This window comes from Bos javanicus, chromosome 10, assembly GCF_032452875.1.
Source record: "Bos javanicus breed banteng chromosome 10, ARS-OSU_banteng_1.0, whole genome shotgun sequence".
Lineage (NCBI taxonomy): Eukaryota > Metazoa > Chordata > Mammalia > Artiodactyla > Bovidae > Bos > Bos javanicus.
In genome coordinates, this window is record NC_083877.1 from 64,945,684 (window position 1) to 64,965,216 (window position 19,533).

Sequence of the window (19,533 nt, forward strand, 5' to 3'; positions counted from 1 at the left end):
ATCTACTTCTGCTTTATTGATTAGGTCATAGCCTTCAACTGTATAGATCACAACAAACTGGAAAATTCTTCAAGAGATGAGAATACAAGACCACCTTACTTGCCTCCTGAGAAATCTGTATGTAGGTCAAGCAACAGTTAGAACCAGACATGGAACAACAGACTGGATCCAAATTGGAAAAGGAGTATGTCAAGGCTGTATACTGTCACCCTGCTTATTTAACTTATATGCAGAGTACATCATGCGAAATGCCAGCCTGGAGGAAGCACAAACTGGAATCACGATTGTTGGCAGAAATAGCAATAACCTCAGATACGTAGATGAAACCACCCTTCTGGCAGAAAGTGAAGAGGAATTAAAGAGCCTCTTGTTGAAAGTGAAAGAGGAGAGTGAAAAAGTTGGCTTAAAACTCAGCATTCAAAAAATGAAGATCATGGCATCTGGACTCATCACCTCATGGCAAATAGATGGGGAAAGAATGGAAACAGTGACAAATTTTATTTTCTTGGGCTCCAAAAATCACTGCAGATGGTGATTATAGCCATGAAATTAAAAGACACTTGCTCCTTGGAAGAAAAGCTATGACAAATCTAGATGGCATATTAAAAAGAAGAGACGTTACTTTGCCAACAAAGGTCCATCTAGTCAAAGCTATGGTTTCTCCAGTAGTCATGTATGGATATTCGACCATAAAGAAAACTGAGCACTGAAGAACTGACGCTTTTGAACTGTGGTACTGGAGAAGACTCTTGAGAGTCCCTTGGACTGCAAGGAGATCAAACCAGTCAATCCTAAAGGAAATCAGTCCTGAAGATTCAGTGAAAGGACTGATGCTAAAGCTGAAGCTGATGCTGAAGGCCACCTGATGTGAAGAACTGACTCATTGGAAAAGACCCTGATGCTGGGAAAGACTGAAGGCGGGAGGAGAAGGGGACGACAGAGGACGAGATGGTTGGATGGCATCACTGACTCAATGGACATGAGTTTGAGCAAGTCTGGGAGATAGTGAAGGACAGGGAAGCCTAGCGTGCTGCAGTCCATGGGGTTGCAAAGAGTCAGACACAACTGAACGACTGAACTGGACTGAACTGATGCAAACCAAATGCCATAGTCGAACAGTTTAAACTGGTGTTTATTTTAAAACAGTTTCTGCTCTGCTCTCCAGATGAGTCACTTGACTTTGCTTCTTACCTGTCAACACCATTGACCTTTTGGACAAATTTAGTTGTGCTTCTGGATTTCCAGTGAAACTTTTTATGTAAATATACAAACCCAGAATTATTCAAACTACGGAGATGATATCACTATAGTGCCCACATAATGTGACTTTTAGGTATCTTCCACTTGATTCAGCATCAACACATGTTGATTCAGCATCAACATGTCTGTCTAGATAAAAAGAAGCGTCTTTAAACAAAGCAATCTGTATTTCACCCTGAAAGTACACTAACAAATTTATTAGAGCACAGACATTGGATTATCCACAACTTATGTTTGCTTTCCAGAGCTAAAGAATGTCTTCTAATTTTATTGTTTGATTCTTCTGTGACTCCCAATCTTATTTTTACTATATTACCATTTTCTTATTCTAAAACAATTGTTTATTTCTGTTTGGAGAACAGTATTCAGGTATTACAGTTTCAGATTTGTTCTAGGTGGTTTCTGTTCTTTTGTTCCCACAAGGCCAAACATTTCTGCAAGTTTTCAAAGAATATATTGGAGTTCATTGAAAAGCAGCATTTTCCGTGATAAAACTCAGCACATATTAAAGATGTGAAGAAAAAGTTACTAAGGGAAAACTAAACTCAGGTCATGGGAAAAATGAGAAATTCCAAGTACACATGGAGAAAACAACATAATTACTTATTTGCTGGGCTTTCTTCTTTTTTAGGCTTTTCTGGTCTCAAAAAATACCAGAAATGTATGTGGATCCAAAGGTAGATGACAATGAGGTGAAAGGTTGATGTTTGGGTGTACTAAAGATGCACTGCAGTCATCTTAACCATGTTAGTGGTTAAGATGAGTGTGTCTAAGAAAGGATTTATTTCCTATGATTCCATACTGATTAATGACTGAAACTGTGCACTTTTGAAAGTCAATTCTGGACAGGGGTAAAGACATGCATTTCTGAAAGGCACTGCAACTTCAGGAAGGGAAGATATACCTAGATGCATGGTTACAACTTTTTCTCTCTTCTGAAACAGTTTGTGCAAAAACTTTGTAGTTTTAATACAAGTTTAATCAATATCAGATCACCACTGCAGGGACTTCTTGTGTTAAAAATTAATTTAATTAGATATTTCTTCTCTGATACACAGTTTCAAAGCTGACTTTACCCTTAGTTCATCACATTAAGGATTGTTTCATTAATAGAAAAACAACAAAATTTGATTCTGTGTTACCTTGTTCAGCTCAAAAATGCACAGTAATTGTAGCAATTTATTATTGAAAATGGACTTCCCTGGTGGCTCAGTGGTAAAGAATCTGCCTGCCAATGCAAGAGATGCAGGTTCAATCCCTGGGTCGGGAAGATCTCCTGGAGGAGGGCATGGCAACCCATGCCAGTATTCTTGCCTGAAGAATCCCATGGACAGAGGAGCCTGGTGGTCTATAGTTCATAGAGTCATAAGAGTTAGACATGACTTAGCGACGAAGCAACCACCACCAATATTGAAAATAGAAATATACTCCTTAGAGCAAAAGAGCTAATGTATTCATTTGCTATTGAATTTGAAATTTTAAGTTTTAATGAATACACAAATACTTGCATATGTATTTACTTGCCTTTCTGTATTCTGATCCAATGTTTAAAAATAGTCAGGCTCCATGTGAGCTACCAATGACAGCATCTTGAGTTATTTAGAAAGTTTTCATGAGAGAAAAAGGAAAAATTCATAAAATGATTTAGCTATTGAATCTTCCAATAAATATTTGCAAATTTGCTGCAATTCTTCTCAAATACTTTCCTTTCTCGAATATATTCTCTTCTAGTTCATGAGATTTCCACCTCCAACCACTGGGAAAGGAAAGGATTAATGCATAAGCCAGGAAGATAAAGCAAAGTTCATGACTTTAAAATTTTTTTTCATTTTAAATTTATATATATTATTTTTTTCAAATAATTGAATTTTGACTTCATTACATATTCCACAGATGTTTTTTTGAGGGGGGGCCTGATACTACTTTTTAAAAACTATTTTTGCTTGGAGGATAATTGCTTTACAGTGTTGTGTTGGTTTCTGCCCCACAACAATGTGAATCAGCCATGAGTATACCTATGAATCAGCCTAGAGAGGTGGGATGTGGTGGGGTGCAGGACGGAAGGAACATTTTAATATATTTTTCCTGTGCTGGGTCTTCCTTGCAGGACAAGGCTCTTCTAGAGCTGTGGTAGGGGGCATAATTGTCCAGCGGCAGGTGGGATCTTAGTTCCCTGACCCGGGTCAAACCCGAGCCCCCTGCAGTGAAAGCATGGGGCCCTAACCACTGGACCACCAGGGAATTCATTTGTTTTTTCTTATCTAAAAACAACAGAAAGTATTTTACATGCCACCTGGATGATGTGATTTTTCAACAAATCAAGTTGTAAGAAACAGATAAAAATCACAGCTAGGGAAGGAGAAAGTGAGGATCAGGAAAGGAAGTCTTTGCATAAAAATAAATAAAAATGGGATCACAAAATTTAAAAAAATTAATTCCCGCCAAAGTATCATCCATAAAGTTACAATTAAGAATCACAGACAGCGCTCAGGTCCTGTCCTCCCCAGAGAAGGCTTCACCACAGAGCCCACCACCTTCCACTCCTCTCTCAGCCTAATTCTCCCAGATTCGGCCTGCTGGAACGCCCCTGCTCCGCGTGGCTCTATAGCAGCCTCCCTGACCCGCTCTGGGTCATCCTTAGTCCCCATTTCACGGAGAAAGACCATACATTAACCACTTTTCTGGTCCGCGGAGCCGGTGTGGCGAATCTTTGCAGATCGTTTTACGACAACTTGCGGCCGCGCGGCGCGGCTGACGGCAACGCCGTGCTGTTCGTGGAGAAGTCACTCCGGAGACAGCGTTGCTTTTCGGATGTTGGGTCTGTGGCACTATGTGGCGCGTCTGTGCGCGACGGGCTCAAAATACACCAAGGGCAGGATGCGGGGCTCAGTGGACTGCCTTGCAGGAGGAGCCGGGAGCTCCGTGCGTGACCCCGCAGGCTGGCTCGTCACAGCAGCAAGACCACAGGGTATGGCAGGGTCTCCGCACTGTGCGGCTGGAGCCCCATCTCTTGGGCCACACCGTGGAATCGCGTCTTGCTGCAGCTCTTGGGATCGCCTAGCCGCCGCTGGCATAGCCTACCCACGCATCAGAAGATTCCGTTGCCTTCAGTTTTCCCTCCAATGCAGGCAGGCACCGTAGCCCGCTGGGAAAAGAAGGAAGGAGAAAAAAATCAATGAGGGTGAACTAATTGCAGAGGTTGAAACTGATGAAGCTACTGTTGGATTTGAGAGCGTGGAGGAGTGTTATATGGCAAAGATCCTTCTTGCTGAAGGTACCAGAGATGTTCCAGTTGGAGCAATCATCTGTATCACAGTTGAAAAGCCTGAAGATATGGAAACCTTTAAAAATTACACACTTGATTCTTTGGCAGCACCTGCCCCACAAGGAGCCCCGGCACTAACCCCTGCTGCCGCTGCTCCATCACCTGCACCTTCTGCTCAGGCTCCTGGTAGCTCATCTCCTACTCACATGCAGGTGGTTCTTCCTGCCCTGTCTCCCATCGTGACCATGGGCACAGTTCAGAGATTGGGGGGGGGGGGGGGCGGGGAAAGTGGGTGAGGAGCCAAACGAAGATTTATTGGCAGAGATAGAGACTGACAAGGCCTCTATAGGTTTCAAAGTGCAGGAAGAAGGCAAAAATCATGATCCCTGAAGGCACACGAGATGTCCCTGTAGGAACCCCACTCTGTATGATTGTAGAAAAAGAGGCAGGTATACCAGCGTTTGCTGACTATCGGCCAACTGAAGTAACTGATTTAAAACCACCAGCACACCAGCTAGCCCATCCATCTTCAGGCCACTGGCCAGCTGCTCCAGCTGGACCAAAGGGAAGAGCGCTCCTTAGCCCGCTTGCAAAGAAGTTAGCAGCAGAGAAAGGGATTGACCTTACCCAAGTAAAAAGGACAGGACCAGATGGCAGAATCATTAAGAAGGAGATCAACTCCTTTGTGCCTATGAAAACTGCTCTCACTCTAGCAGCCGCTGTGCCTCCCCTAAGTCGAGGACTGGCTCCAGTTCCTACAGGTGTCTTCACAGATATCCCAGTCACCAACATTCGCCAAGTCATTGCACAGAAGTTAATGCAATCTAAGCAAACAATACCTCATTATTACCTTTCTATTGATGTAAATATGGGAGAAATTTTGTTGGTACGACAACAAAAAAGAAGATGCTACAAGGAAAAAGCAAAATTTCCGTCAATGACTTCATTATAAAAGCTTCAGCTTTGGCATGTTTAAAAGTTCCTGAAGGAAATTCTTCGTGGTTGGACACAGTTGTAAGACAGAATCATGTTGTTGATATCAGTGTTGCAGTCAGTACTCCTGGAGGACTCATCACACCTATTGTATTTAATGCACATATAAAAGGACTGGAAACCGTTGCCAATGATGTTATTTCTTTATAAACCAAAGCATGAGAGGGTAAACTATAGTCACGTAAGTTCCAGAGTGGCACTTTTACAATCTCAGAGTTTTTAATCTCTGGATTAAAAACTTCTCTGCTATTGTTAACCCACCCAAGCATGTATTTTGGCAATTGGTGCTTCAGAGGATAGACTGGTTCCAGCAGATAATGAAAAAGGATTTGATGTGGCTAGCATGATGTCTGTTACACTTAGTTATGATCATCAGGTTGTGGATGGAGTAGATGGAGCCCAGTGGCTTGCTGAGTTTAGAAAGTACCTTGAGAAACCTATCACCATGTTATAATTAATCCAAGAATTTCTAGACTCTCCTAGGTCACACTGTTTCATTCTTAGCAAGGTATAAGTGTGTTATGAAATGGTGGTTCTCTTTATTTTAAGGTTAACCAGTTATTTTTGAGTCTGTCCAGATATTTGTAATGGGCATTACTGAATTTTTTAAAATGCCAATTACATCCCAATATTGTGCACATTTAATAAACACCAGATTTTAAGCTGTGTACTCCTAGTCAAGGGGTCTGTGGCATAGCCCTTTGGTGGCAAGTCCTTCCACTAGAAACACAGAGGTAGAATTGTGGTTCCCTATTGAAACAGACACATAAAAGTAACCTTGATGAGACCCTGAGGTTTTGAATTTTAATTATCTCAAATGTTTTGATTAGATTTGAGAAAAAGAGAAGAAGTTGGGAAAACTAGTTCTCTTGGAGAAAGGATTTGAACTGAAACTTGATTTTGGAATTTAAGCCTAATTTGAAATTTTCTGTTATATAATATTGGTTTATCATGGATGGGAAACATGGAGAACTTAAAGGAAAATATGAGAAAATTTTAAAAGTCAACATTTTTATAGGATGGCTCAACCAGCTGTTCTTTGTTTATTTTTCCATGACTTCAGAAATGACCAGCTCCTTGGTATAAATGAGAATTTGTGTGGGTATCTATTTAAACAATTTAAATGTGTCATTTTGAGAGCAGAGTTCTATAATTGCCTCAAATAAAAGGATATGCTTATAGAATTTAACGGAAAAAAAATCACAAATAATATGTTGACATCATGAGATGTACTTACATAGAAATGGACTAATTTTAGTTAGAAACAACACCAGTAGATATAACACAAAAATAAGTGTAAATGATAAAATAATACATTAAAAGAAAAGCCTTCAGCTATAACCTGCTGAGCTGTGTGTCTTGCAAGCCTTCCATAACAGGATTAAGCCAGAGAAACTGAGCTCCTGGAAGCTTACATAATATTAATAGATGGTGCTGAGTATACTTTACTTGAAAATGGGACATTAAACATCAATATCCAACATATCTTTGGTACAATTACATAACAAATTGGATAATGCATTTAAAGTACATACTGATGTGTGGTTATTAGGAAGATGAATGCAAGTAAGATGACCATCGTCATCCTTGAGGCTCTGTTATTTCTTTTTGAGGCTTACTTATTAAAAGACTGACTCCAAGTCTTCCCTGGTGGCTCAGGGGTAAAGAAGTGAAGTGAAGTGAAGTGAAGTGAAGTGAAGTCGCTCAGTCATGTCCAACTCTTTGCGACCCCGTGGACTGTAGCCTACCAGGCTCCTCCCTCCATGGGATTCTCCAGGCAAGAGTACTGGAGTGGGTTGCCATTTCCTTCTCCAGGGGATCTTCCTGACCCAGGGATCGAACCTGGCTCTCCTGCATTCCAGGCAGACGCTTTAACCTCTGAGCCACCAGGGAAGCCCAGTCCACCTGCCAATTTAGGAGACAAGGGGTCCATCCCTGGTCCAGGAAGATCCCACATTCTGTGGGCCAGCTAAACCTGTAGGCCACTACTAAGCACACACACCATAGACCGCGAGAGTCGCAACTTCTGAGCCCACGTGCCACAAGTACGGAAACCTGCACGCCACAAGAGAAGCCACTGCAATGAGAAGCCCAGGCACTGCAATGAGAGAGTAGCCCCCATTTGCTGCCACTAGAGAAAAGCCCACGCAGCAACAAAGACCCAGCACAGCCATAAATAAATACATAAATAAACATTTTTTTTAAAGTCTTAACTCCAATGATCCATGCGTGATTTTGACCCTGTTTGGTTCTACCTCATCACAGAAATGTTAGTATTTAATGAAAACAACACAAGGAGTGAAATCTGTTCACTACAATCTGTTTGTAAGGCCTTCCTCATAACCTGCAGAGTGTCAGAACTTGTGCATTTTTGACTCACTGGATTCTGCTGCTTCACACAACAACTTAAATAGGTCCAACCATACTTGCTAGTAAAAACATGTCAAGGGCACGCTTGGGGTTCAGAAAATGGGGTGTCCCATCTGCCCACTAGAATGTACGGTTCATGGGATGGGAACCTGCCTGGCCCATCACACAATATTCCCTCAAAACTTACTGGAGTGGCCTTTTCCACCACGTTTCTTGTTTTTGAACTTCCACTTGTCTCACATTTAAAGCAGTGTTACTTGCCCTTTTCCCTGTTTTGCTTTACTTATCACAACAAAACCCCTAAGTCTTCTATTCTTAAATTCTTCATCATATCCAGACCTACTCTTCCTATATAGAGCCTTAGTTGCCATATTCAGAGCTAACAACTAAATAAAAATCAGGGAAAAAACTATTTCTTCTCCCAATGCAAGGGGCCTGGGTTCAATCCCTGGTCAGGGTACTAGATCCCACATGTCACAAACAAGACCACGTGCAGAAAAATAAATATTTAAAAAATAAATAAAAGTTCCTATTTCTTATGAGGTTGTTTCGGAAACATTTCAGACCCATGATACTGTATTTTCATATTGTAAAACAGGTTTACAATAATGGATGCTATAGCTTCATAGAGCATGATGTTGAGAATAATCCTCACCAAAGACCAGATAGATCTTAAGTGATATGACATTGCTGAATTTACCCCAGTCCAATACTGGTCTTCCATCTTGTCTGTCTGTATTACAGTAGTAAAATGTACAAATAAAAGCATAAAGTTACCACAGTAAAAATAAAATAAGTGCTGTGGTCCAGAAACTCTGGTCAAAGTCCCTCTGTAGCTTCTCTAGACCTAGAGCTCTTCCAGAGTCCACATGTGCCCCATTCCCACTCCACCTCCTCGGGACGCCTGCACTCCCTCACCCTGCTGCCAGCTTCTCAGATGAATTCAGGAACCCTCCTGCAGCCTCTCCTAATGGTTGTGAGCAACAGTACAAGTGAGGTGAGTGTGTGATGTGTTTACACTTTTAAAAGATAAAATTACAAATGCCAATAAACTATCAAATAATATGTGAATCTTCAAGACAAGACTTTAAAATGTGTGAAATTATGAGTGCTATGTGACTGAAATTTGACAAAATATCCAAGACCACTGACTATCACTGCACAGCCTTCATGTTCTGTTGAAGGGAAGGGATATTTATATAAATAATTTAAAACAGTGATTTTTGCTAAAATGAAGGTAATAAAAGTTTACAAAATATGACTAAATTTTTTTCCCATCTAAACATTACTTTCCCTTCAATAGATCACCTAGATTTGTTCAATAAAAATTATATTACTTCAACATTATCTTTAAAATTAAAAGATAAATTAGAATGAAAAATATAAAGAAATCAGAATGACTTAAGCTGATTATAAATGCTTTTGAAGATGTAATTAAATCGTATTTATTTTTATAAAGTTAAGACTAATGCTTATATAGTTTAATACCGTTTACCTGCCAAAATAAAGATGTAACACTCCACTCATATTTCATCTAAAGCTACCAATCTGAGAACAGTGCTAATTGTTTAACATGGTAAAATGTAAAGTATTGTGGTCCTTTAAGACTATGAATTCTATGATAATTTGAGAGAAATTGGTACTTTTATTTTTCTCGCACTTTTCCACTTTGTTGTCATTTTCCATTACTTCATTCAGAATGACTCGATTGCTTTGTTTATACAGATCCTGTGCCTTTCTTGTGGACATTGTTTATAAGCATTTTATTATTGCTCTACATATCATGGAAAGATTGTTTCCCAATTCTATTTCTAGGCATGCCTTGCTATCCAATAGATAAACTATTGATTTTTGTGTTTATAGCTTTTGTCAACTTTAGGCTTTAGCAAAACAGTGTCCAAAAAAAACCCACTGAGCAGGCAAGGCTTACTTTGCTGGATTTTCTGAAATAAGAAAGGAAAACACCCTGGCAGAATCTTAAAAGCCCAGACAGAGAGTGGAGAGAAAGAGTGGAGTGGTGGTTTTGTAGGGTCTGACTGCTGCTGCTGCTGCTGCTGCTAAGTCTCTTCAGTCGTGTCCGACTCTGTGCGACCCCATAGACGGCAGCCCACCAGGCTCCCCCATCCCTGGGATTCTCCAGGCAAGAACACTGGAGTGGGTTGCCATTTCCTTCTCCAATGCATGAAAGTGAAAAGTGAAAGTGAAGGGTCTGACTAAGTGACAGATTCTCAGACGAGTGTTGTGAGATCGGGACTCCCTGGGACCTGGCAGCATGTGAGACGCAATAGCTTCATACTCATGTGCATACGAGACCAAGTTCTGAGCCGAGTTTGCTCAACAGTCTTGATAATTCAGGTGTTTTTACTGATTTACAGTTGATATTTCAGGGCTAAGTATTTCCCAGAGCCAGACTTACCCTGTCTTTCATTTTTCTCAGCCTTTACATAGTGACAGGAATGTATCTTGGGGATGAATAGTTTCTAATCATGGGGAAACCCAAAACCACATGGGTTTAAACTCTCAGCCCCTCTCCCTTGACATCCATATCAGCCCAGGGTGGAGATTACAACACCATTGTCTGCAAACAGAAGCGATTTCCATCTTCACTGCTTTTTGGTGAGTTCTGGATATATGTTAAGGCTCTGCTGGCAATTTTCCAGAATCTATTACTGTCAGATTTGCTATTTCTTTTTGCTCAAAGATCACTTGTTGGATCATTTGAAGGAACAAAGTCCATTTCTCAGTATTTCAGATTTTGGTGATATCACTTTTGAGCAAAGTGACATGGAAAGACATGTTTCTGGGGTTTGTAGTCCTGTGTTCAGCAGAAGCTCTATTTCTGTGAAACATGGACTACAAAGTTGCTAAGTGTCGTTATTGTTCAGGCAGACATCTTCATGTCTAGGTTTGATGGGAGTTTGATTTTTCTGGCCACTTGACCCAGTGTTTTGTCATTTACAAGCACTTATTGCTTGATTCCAATTACACAGAAAATCACCTTTCTTATTGCAATGAACTAGCATCAGAGGAACTGGTTGTTATTCAAAGGAGCACAAGTAAAAACAATAATTATACTGAACGTGCATCTTAATCAAAAGACACCCAAAGGAGTGACTCAAAGCATCAAAAGAAAAATTAAAGATGGGAAACATGAACACATTGTAGATAAGAGGTTTGAGTATCTGTTAATCATCTAGATTGTTAAGTGAATGAAGAGGAAAGCAAGGATGCAAGGAGAGAACACAGGAGAGCAGACTGAAAGAGGACAACCTGCCTCTGACTTTGGGAGCTCGCCTGCTGGGTCTTCTGGAGAAGTTATCTCCTGGATGAGTTGTCATCTTGGTCAGTGTGCTGGGATTAGCTTTACGGCCCCTGAAAAACTGACTATAAACTCCTTGAGGGGCCTGGCTTGAGATCTCTGGACATCTTTTACATCTTTTAACTTAAAGATGTATACTCACTCCTGCTAAAAGTGGAGGGGGCAAGTTTCGAGTAGAGACCAGGAGTAGCTCTGGTGACAGCTGGAGACATTTTGAGAAGAAGCCGCAGAAATTCAGACCATGAAGACCAAGTTACAGGCCCAACAGATCTTGATAGTCTTAATTTATGAGAGTCCGAACTGAAGATACCTAGATTTTTTTTGCTTGAGAAAAGTTGAAAATGAAAGTGTTAGTTGCTCAGTTGTGTTTGACTCTTTGCAACCCCGTGGACTGTAGCCCACCAGGCTCATCTGTCCATGGGATTCTCCAGGCAAGAATACTGGTGTGGGCTGCCATTTGTAAAAATTTAATGAGCTGTAATTAATAATTTATGCACATTTCCACAATGTAAGCATGTTATGATTAAACATGAATTTAAGTGTTATTGACCCTTACTGTCATATATTAGAAAGTCCTGCCTACCTCCTAGGATACACGAATGTGAAATTTAAAACCTAACTTTAGAAAATATTTGAAACGGTATTAACTTCCCCTACTCAAAGAAAAGGAAACTTAAATTTATTTAAAAAGTGTATCAATCTGATTGTCAGACTGTGTTAATGGCTGAGAGAAGAGTATTCTAAAAAGATTCTGGGTGCTTCTCTGGTGGCTCAGTACTAAAGAATCCACCTGCCAATGCAGGAGACATGAGTCTGATCCCTGGTCTGGGAAGACCCCACCTACCGCAGAGCAACTAAGCCTGTGCCGTAACTATTGAGCCTGTGCTCTAGAGCCCGGGAGTCTCAGCAAGAGAAGCCATCACGCACCACAACTAAAACAAAGCCCACACAGCGATGAAGACCCAGCACAGCCACAAAAAATTAAAAAAAATTTTAAAGATTCTGTGCTGTACAGTAGGTTCTCATTAATTATCTATTTTATTCACAGTATCAACAGTGTATATATGTAAATCCTAATCTCCCAAATCATCCCACTCCTCTGTCCCCTTTGGTGACCTAAATGAGAAGGAAATCCAAAAAAAGGAGATATAGTTACACATACAGCTGATTGACTTTGCTGTACAGTAGAAATGAACAGAACACCGTGTAAGGCAAGTAAACTCCAATAATTTTTTTTTTAAGAGATTCTGGTTTCATGCACCATTTAAAAAAAGAAAGAAGAAGTGAAGTCGCTCAGTCGTGTCCAACTCTTTGTGACCCCATGGACTGTAGCCTACCACGCTCCTCCATCCATGGGATTCTCCAGGCAAGAGTACTGGTGGGTTGCCATTTCCTTCTCCAGAGGCACCATTTAAACCCTACCTTAAAAACAGATCTCTCTGTCTAAAAAGAATGAGTCAGGTGAAAGCAGAAGTGGCTTTGAACCTGCTAAAATATTTTAGGTGGCTTGTACAGTCATGTAAAACAACATTTGTGAGTTTCTATATAGCACAAAAGCAGTGTGTCAAGGATTCGAGGTGGTTCAGTATCTCAGGCAACGATTCGTTATGTAAACAAACATCTGATGAGGACGTTCGTGAGGTTCCCAGGAACAGGCTACTTATTATTCCGAGTCTGTCATTTGGAATCGCCCTGTTGGGAAGGTGTCGGTCAAGACAATGTCTGCACTGTCTTCCTATGTTTCCTTGAATATCTCATCTCCAAGACAACCAGTTACTCACACACCCTTGTCTGCCACAGAGTTCATCACATCCTGCTGACACAGTCATGTTCTCAAGCTTCCCTGAATTACTTGCACAGATGTCCTCCCAGCTTGTGCTTACGATGTGTGGTTTCTGAGTATGGAGAGGATGAAGTCAGACTAACAAAACTGCATTTTCAAAGCTGTAAAAGTTATTATCATATAAATGTAATTGAAAACATGTCACTGGTGACATCTTGCTGCATTACACTGGATAAGAAGCAAAACTGTGTCAGCCACTTCAATCATGTCCGACTCTTTGAAACCACATGGACTGTAGCCAACCAGCCTCCTCTGTCCATGGAATTCTCCAGGCAAAAATGCTGGAGTGGGTAGCCATTCCATTTTCCAAGGGATTTTCTCAACTCAAGGATTGATGATCAGTAAATCAAGTCAAAACCTAATGTGCACTTTTTATTGACACTAAGGAATGTTGCTTTTGCTTATAAGGTCCAAGGAATTCTTCATGACGGTTTTATGTTTGAGTATCATTTTTTTCCGAATGCTCCAGATCTTCACCAGACCTGACCTCAGGAGAAACCACTTTACGGAGGCTAACCTACTCAGGTTTCCTCATTGCCTAGCTGCCCCAGGACCAGGAACTACCCACCTCTGTCCCACTCCTGCATCCCACATGCTAGAACAAAACATCTGGAGTGGAGACACACAAGTGGAAATTACCCCAGGAGCCAGTCCTGGGGTAGGAAAGTCTTAACTGTAATTTATGAGTTGCCAGAGGCTCAATGGAGACAACCTGTGTTAAAAACTCCAGAGGGACCTAATGATGGAGGGGGGGACACCCAGAAGATTGTGGGATTTACCCTGAGGAGCTCAACCAGGTCCTCACATTAAATGTCAGTGAGAAAACCCTTTATGCTCTAACAGAGAGAGCACTCTGTTCTTAATAAGGCTGCACTTGGAGAAACCCAGGAATGAGAACCTAACCCACCTGGGGATCATCAGAGCCTAACCGAAGGAGCAAAGAGAAAGAAACAAATGAAGTAGATGAAACAATTGGTTGTTGTTCAGTCACTAAGTCGTGTCTGACTCTTTGGAACCCCATGGACTACAGCACTCCAGGCTTCCCTGTCTTTCACGGTCTCGTGGAGTTCGCTCAAACTCATGTTCACTGAGTCAGTGATGCCATCCGACCATCTCATCCTCTCTCATCCCTTCTCCTCCTGCCTTCAATCTTTCCCAGCATCAGGGTCTTTTCTAGTTAGCTGGCTCTTTGCATTAGGTGACCAAAATATTGGAGCTTCAGCTTCATTTCTTCCAATGAATAATCAGGGTTGATTTCCTTTAGGATTGACTGATTTGATCTGTTTGCTATTCAAGGGACTCTCAAGAATCTTCTCCAACACCACAGTTCAAAAGCATCAATTCTTCAGCGCTCAGCTTTCTTTATAGTCCAACTCTCACATCCATACGTGACTACTGGAAAAACCATAGTTTTGATTAGAGGGACCTTTGTTGGCAAAGTGATGTCTCTACTTTTTAATATGTTGTCCAGGTTTGTCATAGTTTTTCTTCCAAGGAGCAAGTGTCTTTTAATATCATGACTGTAGTCACCATATGCAGTGATTTTGGAGCCCAAGAAAATAAAGTCTGTCACTGTTTCCATTATTTCCCCATCTATTTGCCATGAAGTGATGGGACTGGATGCCATAATCTTTGCTTTTTGAATGTTGAGTTTTAAGTCAGCTTTTTCACTCTTCTCTTTCACTGTCATCAAGAGAACCTTTAGTTTTTCTTTGCTTTCTGCCATTAGAGTGGTGTCATCTGCATATCTGAGGTTATTGGTATTTCTCCCAGAATTCCTGATTCCAGCTTGTGACTCATCCAGCCCAGCATTTCACATGATATTCTCTGCATAGAAGTTAAAGAGGCACAGTGACAATATACAGCCTTGACATACTCCTTTCCCAATTTTGAGCCAGTTTGTTGTTCCATGCTTGGTTCTAAGTGTTGCTTCTTGACCTGCATACAAGCCTCTCAGGAGGCAGGTAAGATGGTTTGGTATTCCTATCTCTTTAAACATTTTCCACAGTTTGTTGTTATCCACACAATCAAAGGCTTTAGCATAGTTAATGAAACAGAAGTAGATGTTTTTCTGGAATTCTTTTTCTGTGATCCAAAAGATGTTGACAATTTGACCTCTGGTTCCTTTGCCTTTTCTAAACACAGCTTGTACATCTGGAAGTTCTTGGTTCACATACTACTGAAGCCCAGCTTGAAGGATTTTGAGGATTACCTTGCTAGCATGTGAAATAAGCACAGTTTTGTGGTAGTTTGAACATTCTTTGGCATTGCCCTTCTTTGGGATTGGAATGAAAACTGACCTTTTCCCGTCCTATGGCCTCTGCTGAGTTTTCCAAATTTGCTGGCATACTGAGTGCAGCACTTTAATGGCATCATTGTTTTGGGGGTTATGAAAACTGGCTGGAATTTTCTGCTCAACCTACATAAGACCAAAGATAAACAAGAAATCCTGAGAGACACCAGAGAGGGGAAACATACAAAAAAAACACCTTGTCTGGTGTTGAAATAACTTTCTAGGTCCAAGATGGACCTGCTTCTGCCTAGGGTGCCATGGCAACAAATTGAAACTTATATGACTTTTGTGTCTCTGGATATGTTCCTCTTGACCAAAAACACTGCAATATCCAGTCAATCAATCCCCAAAGGCCAAGCTAGTCCTGGGCGCTATACTTATTACCTTGCTCCTTCTTGTCCTAAACAAGATCGACTATGTTGCCCAACCAGTCAGAATTTTTCTATTTGTCTCTATCTTGTTCTTCCTTCTTTCTTAGAAAAGCTTCTTGCCTTCTCCCCCATTTTGCAGTTTTCCAAATGGAGGCTGTTTGTTTCATGAAGGGTTAAAGTTTGTTTGTATTTCCTGACTTTCCTTTAATCATTCTCTAATACCCTAGAGAAACAAAGCTAAGAATTACATTTGATTTCTCAGAATCCATGAAAGCAAGAAGAGAATAGAGTATAGTATTTAGTGTTGAGAAAAAACAACCAACTTAGAATTCTATATCCTGAAAAATTATCTATCAAAGATGAAGGAGAAATATAGACTTTCTCAGACACACAAAGACTGAGTGAATTTGTTGCCTTGGAAGAAATGGTAAAAATAAGTTGTTTAGAGAAGGAAAATTACCAGTTGTTTAGACAGAAGGAAAAAATAGTTGTTTAGAGAGAAGTTCAGAAACTCAGGCCTACATAAAGGAAGAAAGAACATTGAGGAAAGAATAAGTGAAGTCAAAATAAACTTATTTTTCTTAGTTCTTATGTATCTATAGGATAACTTTTTGTTAAATACTACCAACAATATATTCAATTATGTAAGCATATATTATATACTTATATATGCTTGTGTATTCTTGGATATGGGCTTGCCAGGTGGCTCAGCAGTAGGGAATCTGCCTGCTAATTCAGGAGATGCAGGTTCAATCCCTGGGTCAGGAAGATCCCCTGGCAAAGGAAATGGCAAACTGCTCCAGTATTCTTGCCTGGGAAATCCCATGGACAGGGGAGCCTGGCAGGCTACAGTCCATGGGCTCACAAATAGTCAGACATGATTTAATGACTAAACAACAACAACAAGAATATGCTTGTATATAAATTTTAAAAATGACAGCAAAGATTCTAGGGATTGAAGGAAGGAACTAAGATTATTTTGTTATTTTAAGGTATTTGAACCTTTAAATTTTGACATTATTTGAAAGTGGCCTATGATTAGCTGTAAATGTATGGTGCAAACTCTAGGCAACCACTAAAAAAAGTAAAAAGAATATTTAAGTGATATGCTAATAAAAGGGAGAAAATGACTTCTACAAAATGCACAGGTAAAAATCACAAAAGGCAGAAAAAGTGTCAAAAAAAGATGGAAAAGGGCAACAAATAAACTACAGTAACGTGGTAGATACTAATCCAACTACATCAATAATCACTTTGAAAGTCAGTGATCTAAATGACCAATAATTGACTGTAAGCTGGATCAAAACAGCAGACTCAGTCATATATTGTCTATAGGAAGCTCACGCTGGGTGTAAAGACAAATAGATGAAAGAAAATCCACATGTAAACAGCAGTCAAGAGAAAGCAGGAGTAGCCTATTAATTTCACAGAGAACAAACTTCAAAGCAAGGACAGGTATCAGGGATAAATAATAATAAAGGGATCAAGTATCAGGAAGACAATCCTTCATGTGAATGAACCTAATAACAGACAAACTGTGAAGAAGAAACTAATAGAATTGCAAAGGACATAGGTAAATCCACTATGTGAGCTGGAGATCCCAACACCTGTCTATCAGAAATGGTCAGATCATCAGGCAGAAAATCAGGAAGGGCAGAGTTAAACTCAACAATAATATCTAGGAACCTCCTGGTAGTCCAGTGGTTAAGAATCTGCCTTGCGGCGCAAAGGACACGAATTCAAACCCTGGTTCAGGAACTAAGATTCCACATGCCATGGAGCAACTAAGCCCATGTGCCGTAACTACTGAAGCCACATGCTTTAGAGCCCACACCCCCCGACTACTGAGCCTGCACATCACAGCTAGAGAGTCTGAGAGCTGCAACAAAGGATTCCACATGATGCAATGAAGATCCTGCATGCCACAACTAAGACCTGAAACAGCCAAATAAATAAATATTAAAAAAAATAACATTGATCAACTGCATGCAATTCACATCTATGAGTTATGGCAACAACAGAACACACATTATTCTCATGCTCACAAAGAAGATTCACAGAGATATACCATACCACATTCTGGGCCACAGACACAGTTTAACAAATTTAAAACAACAGAAACCATATAATGAACTTCCCTGTTGGTACACTGGATAAGAATCCATGTGCCAAGGAAGGGCACACAGGTTTGATCTCTGGCCCAGGAAGATTCCATATGCCACAGAGCGACTAAGCCCATGCACCATAACTACTGAACCTGTGCTCTAGAGCCCATGCTCCATAAGAGAAGCCACATCAAAGAGAAGCCCATGTACCACCATGGAGAGTAAGCCCCATTTGTAGCAAGAGAAAAGCTCACACAGCAATGAAGGCCCAGCACAGCCAAAAGTAAATTCTAAAAAAGAAACTACAGACCAATACCTCTCATGAACATAAATGTAAAAATGTACATGAAAATATTAGCAAATAGAACCCAGCAATGTATAAAAATAGTTATACACCACAATCAGTTCAGTTCAGTTGCTCAGTCATGTCCGACTCATTGTGACCCCATGAACTGCAGCATACCAGGCTTCCCTGTCCATCATTAACTCCCAGAGCTTACTCAAACTCATGTCCATCTGATATAGGCATGTTCTCCGTGTTGTCATGTCTACCACCAGAGACCATCATAAAGGAGTTGGTGATGAAGCTTGCTTTGTCCTTTCATGATCTCTGTTTTCCTTGGGGATCTCAAGCAAGTGTTCAGATGTCCTGGGTTCGAGAAGCAGACTAAATCACACACGTTCATCCTCAGGAACTTCCACATAAAAGCCGGTCTGATGGATCTGAGGGATTGTTTTCTTTTACATGAAATTCTGTGGGCATGAACTCTAGTTCTCTAGATGAAACAGGCTTACCCATGCTCCCTGATGGTAGCATGATGACCATCTTACTCAGAGACATGAGACCTAAGCAAAGGAACAGCACTGAACTTGGGTTTACAGGAAGTTCTAAAGCTCCATGTGCCCAAGGGAACAGAGTTACGGCATACCGCTTGTTGCCCTGAGGACTAAGAGCCTTCCACTCTTTTGGATGTAGGATAATCCAACATCCTTTTCATGCATTCACGAACTATGGAAGAAAACAGATGTGCTGCTTCTTTCTCACATCTCCAAATAATTGAAATTATCTGATAAAGGAAGACACTAATTTAAAATACCATAACTTACCTGGATCTAGTCAGGAATTTTCCAATTAAAAATCCCACGGCAACTAGCTAATTTGCCTGTTTCATTGGTTGGACAAATGTTTTTATCTATTGTTCTGTGCCCTGTCTTAGATTTACAGTGATACATATTAGCAAAGCAAATGTTAGTTATCTGCATGTGTATATAACTGCTGCTATTTATGTAAATCCTACCTACATGACATTTTAAAAATGTATTAAATAGCCTTCCTCAGCATTAAAACTGCTGGAGCAATCTAATTCTGAGGGTATCATCATTAAAATGCCATTAAACATTTAATACTCTCTCCCTGAGACTGACAAAAGAATTCAACAATGTTTGCATCAGAGCATCTTCAGTTCTTTCTTTTTCATAATTTTACATTTAATACCATCTCTCAGTTTTATGTAAAATAAATACTTTGCTAGAAATTCTCATTTGGTGAGAATTAAGACCCTTTCAAAGCATCATGCTACTTTCTGCCTCTCTGCCATTAATCATTTTTATGAATGAAAGATTCAAATAGGTACGAAGACACATAAAGATCCCTGACTTGTGTCCTATCTATGAGAAGGTTGGATGATGGCCACTCTGACTGGTGTGAGGTGGT

At 40.4% G+C, this 19,533-nt stretch overlaps 1 non-coding gene and 1 pseudogene across 1 annotated transcript; one reads left to right on the forward strand and one right to left on the reverse strand.

Annotated features, from left to right (window-relative positions):
* The first annotated feature begins 3,779 nt into the window (after positions 1 to 3,779).
* LOC133254719 (dihydrolipoyllysine-residue acetyltransferase component of pyruvate dehydrogenase complex, mitochondrial-like) lies at positions 3,780 to 6,442 on the forward strand (annotated as a pseudogene).
* Positions 6,443 to 7,338: 896 nt separating this feature from the next.
* On the reverse strand, positions 7,339 to 7,411 carry TRNAS-GGA (transfer RNA serine (anticodon GGA)). Its single transcript has one exon. It is a non-coding gene; the product is annotated as a tRNA-Ser (tRNA).
* Positions 7,412 to 19,533: the final 12,122 nt, after the last annotated feature.